Raw genomic sequence first — 9,853 nt, forward strand, 5'->3', positions numbered from 1 at the left:
ATTCAAAATGGCCTTCTGGATTCATCTATTTACTTTCATTTCACCTTTGCCTTTTTTTTCTCCCAGACTAGAAAGAAGTGAAATTCCAACATTCCTTTTCCCTCCTCTCCCTCCTCTCTAGTTGGTCACCAAATCCTACTGATTTTGCCTTTTTAAGTCTGTCTCAAATACTTCTCTACTTCTATATTATCCATAAGCTCTCTTATTTCTGATACATACAATTTCACACATAATTATTGCAATAGCTCTGGTTTTCCTTGCTTGCAGTCTTGACCTGCTGTGATCCAATCCAGATTCAGGTCTTTCATAGTCCTGACAGTGACTGGCAGAGTTCCTCTTCCTTTCAAACTTAACCTCCACAGCACTACCCCAGCTCTGACCCCTAAACACACACTGACCCCAGTCACACTGAACTGTTTTATTCTCTCAATAACTTATTATTCAAATGAATTCCCACATTAGCTATTGTCAACCATGTCTCTGCTCAGAATAGGACTTCCCCAAGACTTGTCCAATTGTAATCATCATTCCTTCCAGACCATTTTAAGTTCTGCCTCTTCCATGAAATGCTATAGCTCTTCCCCTTTAGGGTTATTAGGGAAAAAATCATTTCTGTGAATAGCTCAAATCTCTGAATAGGCCTATTTTGGATAAGAAAAGAGTATGGGGAGGTAAAAATCAAGCTTTGACATTGTGCCTCTAGAGCCTGGGATGTAAAACAAAGTCTGAAGAAGCTATGATGAAGAGAGAACCCAGTGCCTGGAGAGAGTCAGCTCTGCATCTTTTATTTCCCCAACAGCTCCCCAACAGTATTGGGGGAGGCACAGCCTTTTCTTCACCATGCAATATGGCCATGGAGAACAACACCGCCATGAGGGGAAGGCCTGAACCATCTCCCACATGAAGGACCATTTAAGCTATAACATCAGGGACCACTACTCACAAAGTAAGGAGAAAGGAAGGAGTTGAAAATCCACTGAGGGAAAGGTAAAATATCAGAATATTCCACAATTGGCACTACCATTATAACGTCTGAAGTTCCTAGAGCTGAAATTTTGAGAGAGGCTCTTGTGAGAAACTCAATTAACTTTCCTTCCAAGGACTCGCTTTGGGAAGTACTTATTGTTAATAATTTCCAGGGCCTGATGTAACTAACTTTAAAAACATTTTTTTAGAGGGAGAGCACATGCACAAATGGGTGAGAGACAGAGAGAGAGAGAGGGAGAGAAAGAGAATCCCAAGCAGTCTCCATGCTCAGCTTGGAGCCCAATGCAGGGCTTGATCCCATGACCTCAGGATCATGACCTGAGCCAAAATCAAGAGTCACCACTAAAAACCTTTTATAATATCAACCTTTTCTCTCTGTACAGACAAATGGCACACATGGAATTCCCATGCTGGCCCAGTCACCTGTGAATTTAAGAATTTGCTGGAACTAAAGTAGGTTTGGGGCCCTCAGACATGCAGTCTTTGCATCCCAGACTCAAAGAAAAGCAATTATGTCTCTTTCATGTTTTCACTCCCAGTTTCAGCATCCTCAATACAAACTCACTCTTTTTCTGTCTCCCATCACATTAGGCTTTGTATCAATCCTTAAGGAGGATGCTGGTGACAAAAGTACCAACTTTGGAGTCAAGACCTCTGACCAGATGTGTGACTTTGGAAAAGGCCATACATATCTTTCTTTTCATGGCCTATATCTTTATCTGTACCAAAAAACAAAAAGCATACTGTATATTAATGTCTAAGGTGTCAAATTCCTCTAAAATTCTTGGGGATCAGATATATAAATTTATATTGAATCTATCTGCAGTGAGAATATACCTCCATGTCCTAGCAATGGCATTAAATAACTTATCTACTGACTTTTCTAGGCCTTACTCCTGGTACCAGATTGCCAGATTTTAAACCTGTTTTGCTACTTACTGGCTACAAAAAATTGTGAATGTTACTTAACTTCTTTGAACCAGCCTACCAATGTAAAAGATGAGAATAACAGCTCTTTCTGCATAAGGCTGCTACAAAGATTAAAGGAGTTAATACACACAATATGTTTAGCGTAGCACTGCACATAGTAAGAGCTCCATGAATGTCAGCTACTATTACCATCCCTATTGTCATGATAAACTGAGAATAGCAACCTGCTTTGAGTTCTCCCCTGATTCACGAGAATCAATTAAGATAATATATGCCGAAGTGATTTGTAAATGTAAAAGTGCTATTTAAAGTTAGGGAATTATACAAATGCTCAGCAACTGGTGACAAGATTAGGAAGAAAAAGTACCACATATCCATATAGTTCAAAACAATTCAGCAACTGGAAAGGAGGAAGTACTGGTACATGCTACATACAGATGAACCCAAAGACATTTTGCTAGGTGAAAGAAGGCAGACACATAATATTGCATATTTATATGCACTGATCTGCAAATTTATAAAGACATACAGCAGATGAGCAGTTGCCTAGGACAGGAGGTGAGAGCAGGGAAATTGAATATAAACAAGCACAAAGGAACTTTTTAGGGTAATGGAGATGTTCTACAGCTGGATTGTGATGATGGCTGCACAACTCTACACATTCAACAAACCATTGAGTAATATACTCAAGACAGGCAAGTGTTATGTTATATAAGTTATACCTCAATAAAGCTTTAAAAATAAGTTAGTAAATATATATAAAGATAAGGAATTATTATCTCATAGGTGGTGTTATAAATTCTGTTTCTTTTTTTAAAATGATTCGAAATTTTGGGGTTTTGTGGAGATAGTGAAAGTGCTTTAAAAGTTGTAAATCTTGGGGCGCCTGGGTGGCGCAGTCGGTTAAGCGTCCGACTTCAGCCAGGTCACGATCTCGCGGTCCGTGAGTTCGAGCCCCGCATCAGGCTCTGGGCTGATGGCTCAGAGCCTGGAGCCTGTTTCCGATTCTGTGTCTCCCTTTCTCTCTGCCCCTCCCCCGTTCATGCTCTGTCTCTCTCTGTCCCAAAAATAAATAAACGTTGAAAAAAAAAAGTTGTAAATCTTTACGCAAAGTATTATTACCAATAAAAATAAATCACAATAAACATATCTTAAGGCATTCTATGATTGGTCCATTCCAATCCCCCAACCACCACACACACACACACACAAACACACACACACACACACACACACACACCCTCACTGAGAAACTGAGAAATACTCCCACAGGAATACCCTGCTTTGGTGAGCGTTGAGTCCCACAGCCAACTGATTCCCATAACCAAGCTTTCTCTCCCTTTCCCTCAGCACTTCATCACCCCATCTCTGGAACACACTGTAATATCTTTAGAGCTAGTCCTCAGTCCAAATCTCAGCTCAGCCACATGTATCTCCCTAGGCAAAGTATTTACTGCTGAGCTCCTTTTCCCTGAGGGCAGGAAGACAGGCACAGAAGCAGAAAGATTAGCCATACATTGAGAGAGCCTAGTAATACTCTACACAGGATTTCCAAATTCAGCTTAGCCCCAATCCCTTCACAGAAGCTTCTCTACTCCTTCAGCTCTTTCATGTAGTAATCCATGTAAGTGCCTTCTCCTACCTTGACTTTGAAGTTCCTTGAGAGCGGGGATCAGGTATATATCTTTCAAACTTCTAGGCTGGAGGTGTTTAAGAAATGTTTATTGAAAATGTGTTATTTCTACTCTTCACTGAGTGAGCTGGCTTCTCAGGATCACTTTCAGTGAAGAAGCATATTGGTCATGAGTCAATATCATTAGAGCCTGAAGTTTAGTTCCATGATAGGTTTATCCTAATCCACCTAGTCTGTCTTACTTATTTCCTTATGGGAACAAATATTAATGTGTCCAACATGGAGAAATAGCCAGTGTATGCCGAGAGAATAAAGCTTTTTCTTAGTACAAGGCCCACTGTGCTTATAAAGTTTGGACACTGATGACATATTCTAATCAATTAAGTTAATCAACTTAGATTCATTACTTTGTTCCCTATATCCCAAGGTTGGTAAACACCATTAGCAAATAGAGTCAAGTAAATATTTTAAAGAGAAAATACCTTCATACAAAAGCATCACCAGAAACTGTTGTCAGTTGAATAATTTGTTTACAATATTTTGTCACTAGCAGGCCCATCTCTACAGAGCCCCTCCTGGTATCCCTCCTTGGAGAAAGTATACTAAGCCATATGACTTATTTTAGCAAATGGAATAAATTATCCTATAATTGAATAAAATCGTTAAAAGCCATTGTGATGTTCTACCATTATTCTTCCCTCTGCCTAAAAATGGTCTGACCCCATCAGCCTAGGTCACCTAATGAACATGTGGAGTGGACCTCCAGCCAATCCACAGCCAATATTTACTGTGGGCAAGATATACACTTAACTGTATATCTTTGGGGGTTATGCTTTGATTAGTCACTAATAGCGGACTAGTGCAGAAAGCTATCGATAGATGTTTCATCCTCTCCCTCTGGCCTTTGTCACACCACGGGCATAGAATGCAGTTTGAAGTTCATTCTTTAATGTTTATTTATTTTTGAGAGAAAGAGAGACAGAGTGTGAGTGGGGGAGGGACAGGGAATGAGGGAAATACAGATCTGAAGCAGGCTCGAGGCTGGGCTCAAACTCACAAACCACTAGATCATGACCTGAGCCAAAGTCAGACGCTTAACTGACTGAGCCACCCAGGCACCCCTTGAAGTTCATTCTTTAAAAGCAATCAGTAAAAGAGATAAGACATATATCATAAGGATGTTGAGATTATCTGGTGAGATAACATACGGAGAGAACCTAGGATTTTATGAGCTCAGTAAGCATGAGCTCCGCCCTCCCACAACTTCTCCCTTTCCCATTTTATTCCCACTACAGACAAATGTCTACTATAGTCTTGACTCTATACTGGTGACATGAAAAAGTCATACATAGTTTCTACCTTAAGAATCTCCTTGTCTAATTCCTATGAGGAAAATGCAGCATGGGCATGCTTGCTTCCTCATATATTTAAGTAAGTCTCCAGCATCCAAGCAGAAAGTTAAAAAATGGGATTAGGATGTGCCTTGAACAAGCTATTGTTCATCATTTTCCCCACTCTTCACCACAACCAACCACCCCTTCTCCTATGCACACACAACTATCACCCCCACCTCCAGCTGGTATTCCTTGATCCTCAAGGTGGGATCCTTCCTTGAGGGATCAATGCCGTCCTTTGTGGTTCCACAGAACTCTGTACTTCCCCATTCTTCTAACTATTACTTAGGATTGGATTTGTTAGTTTGTGAACTGGTCTTCTCACTAGATTCTATGACCCATCAAAGAAGAAACTGTATCTTCTTTATTGTATTCCTAGAAGCTGGCTCATGCATGGTAAAAGGAAGGTATTTATCAACATTTTTGAATAAATGAATGAATGAATGTGCTCAATTAATTCTCCTTCATAATGGCTTTTGAGTTCTCACTGCAAGTTGATAAATTTGTTATGCCACGTGCCCAAGGCTCCACTCAATATCCTCATAGATATTTTTTTAACTGGCAAGAAATTCTCTGTTATGAAATCAGTATGTAATTTACATATACCCACAATCTTAAAGTACTCTCAGAGCCCCATAGAAATTCAAATGGGCAATCGACAAATTAAATTATCAGCTCCTAATTAAGCAGATGTTGACTTTCACTAAAATTGGTAACATATATCCTAGAAATTAATGAATAGCTTGAGAATAACCATGAACTTCATGAAGCTAAAATCTGCCAAAGCCAGGGATGCTGAAGTATGTTCAGGAGAGTTTCCAAATGTATATGTTTCTATAGTTGCTTACACTGTAAGAACTAAAGAATAAGTAAGCTAATTTCCTTTAAAAAAAAAAAAAAAGACCAAATTGAACTCAAATTCTATTCATCTTTTGGAAGGACTCTAGAGTTGCCAAAGTAGGACCACATCCTCACTTACTCTTGGGGTATCCAAAAAACTTTGATTATATGAGGTTCTTTTTTAAAATGAAGAAAAATTGAAGGGCCAAGATGGTGGAACAGCATGGGAGTTTTTTTGCATCTCTCATCCCAGAAATACAGCCAGATCAACACTAAACCATCCTGAGCACCTAGAAAACTGATTTGAGGATTAACACAACAATCTGCACAACCTGAACCTGAGAACTTGGCAGGTAGGCGGCATGGAGAGGTGAACCTGGGGAAAAAGCTGCAGAGGGCAGGGAGTTGGTTTTGCTTGTGGAGAGAGGATGGAGATGGGGGGGTGGTGGGGAGAGTATGGAAGGCATCCCCCCTGCCCAAAAGCAGCTGGAGAGAAAATAAATAGTACACAAGGACTGAACAAAAAAAAAGGAGAAAGGAGAAAGGAGAGGGTTTAAATTCCATTAAGACTCTATAAACAGGGGGAGCGCAGAGTCTGAAACTCTGCAGCTCTATACCTGGCGGTGCTCTGGTGGGAAGGGCAAATCCCCAGGAGCATTTAGCAAAGTCCTCAGGGTCCTTGGGCCACACAAGGAGAGGCAGTTCCCCTGCTGGGAGGACATTTGGTAGAGGCTGTGTGGCCTCCCCACAGGCAAAGGTCCCAGTGGACTCCAGAGAAAAACCACATTCGCTGGTGTTGTTACAAGGACGTTAAAGGGGAATCCTGGCCCCAGATGTGTGTTGTGATTTTCCATAATCCCTCAAATGCTGCTGCTATACAATCAAGTGAAATTTTTGGGGGGCAGGCTGGCACCCAGCCACAGTCTCTGGGCATCTGCAGCAGCGCAGTATCCTGAACATTCCTGGGGATGGCCAGCACCTGGCCATTGCTCAGCGAGACCCTACCCCAGAAGGTCTGAGCTGGTCAAAGCCACAGTCCCATGGAAGTGAGATAAAACTCAGGAAGGAGGTGCCGCCTGGCAGCTTGATGGCTTGGTCATGGAGAGCATAAAAGCAGGGAGTGGATGGAAGCCAGAGACAAAGGACAGGTGCTTGACTGTCAGTTGGGGAGAGTACAGAGTTTTGATTCCAGAGACTGGGTATGGGGTGACACCATTTTCACCCCTCCCTTGCATGCGCATACAGGCCTTCACGCGCCACAGCAATCTACCCCAGTAAGCTAAGCAGCGCCATCTAGTGGGGAACGGAGCCATTGCACTAAGCCCCGCCCAACTGGGCCAACCTTGCTGTTCAGAAACAACACAAGTCTCTCTGCCTGCTTAGTTTATAGGCTATAAAGTACTTCATACTTCGACTTCTGGGGAACAGATGTAATTTCAATCATACTCCAGTCTGTTTGCAGTGTATCTATTCAATTTTTTTCTTTTCTTATTCTTGACTACAAAAGAGAAAAAATTTATTTTTATTTTCCATGTCTATTAAAATATTGTTCTTTAATATTTTCTACTATATTTTTTTGCTTTTTTGCAAATTTTTCAAGTTCTATTTTTTAATTCCATCATTTCACTTTATTCTATTTCATTGTATTCATTTTTTCAAATTTTCAAATATTTTCCTTTTTTTCCCTTTTTTCTCTAATCTATCAAGCTTCTTTCCACAACCAGACCAGACCACACCTAGGATCTAGCACCCTTTATTTGATTTTTTGTGTTGTTTTTAATTTTTTAATTTTAATCTTTTTACCTTATAATTTCTTTTTCTCCTTCAAAATGATGAAACAAAGGAAATCACCCCAAAAGAAAGAATAGGAAGAAATGACAGCCAGGGACTTAATCAATTCAGATACAAGCAAGATGCCTGAACCAGAATTTAGAATCATGATCATAACAATACTGCTGGGGTTGAAAACAGATTAGAATACCTTTCTGAGGAGATAAAAGCTAGTCAGGATGAAATAAAATATGCTATAATTGAGCTGCAATCTTGAATGGATGCCACAGTGGCAAGGATGAATGAGGCAGAGGAGTGAATCACCAATATAGACGACAAACTTATAGAGAACAATGAAGCAGAAAAAAAGAAGGAGACTAAGGCAAAAAAGCACGATTTAAGAATTAGAGAAATCAGTGACTCATTAAAAAGTAACAACATAAGGATCCTGGGAAGATGTTGGCACAGGAGGACGCTGGGCTCACCACGCGTCCTGCTGATCACTTAGATTCCACGTACACCTGCCTAAATAACCCAGAAAACCACCAGAAGACTAGCAGAACAGAGTCTCTGGAGCCAAGCGCAGACGAGAGGCCAACGGAAGAGGGTAGGAAGGGCGGAGAGGCAGTGTGCGCTCCACGGACTGGCGGGAGGGAGCCGGGGCAGAGGGGCGGCCTGCCAGCCAAGCAGAGCCCCCAAGTTTGGCTTGCAAAAGCGGAGGGGCCGGAAGGAGTGTGTTCCGACAGCAAGTGGGACTTGACATCTGGAAGGTTATAAGCTAACAGCTCTGCTGGGAGAACGGGAGGGCTGGAGGACAACAGGAGGGAGAGTTGTTGAGCCCTGACGACAGAGCTCAGCTTGGCGGGGAACAAAGGCGCTCACCAGCGCCATCTCCCTCGCCCAACCCCAGCCAAAATCCCACAGGGAACCAGTTCTTGCCAGGGAACTTGCTTGCACCGTGCAAACACCCAAAGCTGTGTTTCTGCGGATCCATCCCTCCGGCGGGTCTGACTCCCTCCTGGTGCCGCAGGGCCCCTCCCGAAGCAGATCACTGAAGGAAAGCGAGCTGAGCCTGCACCTCCCGCCCCTGTGAACCTAGCCGGTCCACCCCAGCTAATACACCAGATCCCCAGCACCACAAGCCTGTCAGTGTGCAAGTAGCCCAGGCGGACCATGCCACCCCACAGTGAATCCCGCCCCTAGGAGAGGAGAAGAGAAGGCACACACCAGTCTGACTGTGGCCCCAGCAGTGGGCTGGGGGCAGACATCAGGTCTGACTGCAGCCCCGCCCACCAACGCAAGTTATTCAAGACAGCACAGGGGAAGTGCCCCGCAGTCCTGCACCACTCCAGGGACTATCCAAAATGACAAAATGGAAGAATTCCCCTCAGAAAAACGTCCAGGAAATAACAACAGCTAACGAACTAATGAAAAATGATTTAAACAATATAACAGAAACTGAATTTAGAATAATAGTCATAAAATTAATTGCTGGGCTTGAAAACAGTATAGAGGACAGCAGAGAATCTCTTGCTACAGAGATCAAGGGACTAAGGAACAGCCAGGAGGAGCTAAAAAATGCTATCAATGAGCTGCAAAATAAAAATGGAGACAACTATGGCTCAGATTGAAGAGGCAGAGGAGAGAAAAGATGAACTAGAAGATAAAATTATGCAAAAAGAAGAAGCTGAGAATAAGAGAGATAAAAAAATCCGGGAGTATGAGGGGAAAATTAGAGAACTAAGTGATGCACTAAAGAGAAATAATATACGCATAATTGGTATTCCAGAGAAGGAAGAGAGAGGGAAAGGTGCTGAAAGTGTACTTGAAGAAATAATAGCTGAGAACTGCCCTGATACGGGGAAGGAAAAAGGCATTGAAATCCAAGAGGCACAGAGAACTCCCTTCAGATGTAACTTGAATCGATCTTCTACATGACATATCATAGTGAAACTGGCAAAATACAAGGATCAAGAAAAAATTCTGAAAGCAGCTAGAGATAAACGTGCTCTAACATATAAAGGGAGACTATAAGACTCCTGACCGATCTCTCTACTGAAACCTGGCAGGCCAGAAAGGAATGGCAGGAGATCTTCAATGTGATGAACAGAAAAAATATGCAGCCGAGAATCCTTTATCCAGCAAGTCTGTCATTTAGAATAGAAGGAGAGATAAGGGTCTTCCCAAAAAAACAAAAACTGAAGGAATTCGTCACCACTAAACCAGCCCTACAAAAGATCCTAAGGGGGATCCTGTGAGACAAAGTACCAGAGACATCGCACAAGCATGAAACCTACGG

This window comes from Leopardus geoffroyi, chromosome B2 (genome assembly GCF_018350155.1).
Source record: "Leopardus geoffroyi isolate Oge1 chromosome B2, O.geoffroyi_Oge1_pat1.0, whole genome shotgun sequence".
Lineage (NCBI taxonomy): Eukaryota > Metazoa > Chordata > Mammalia > Carnivora > Felidae > Leopardus > Leopardus geoffroyi.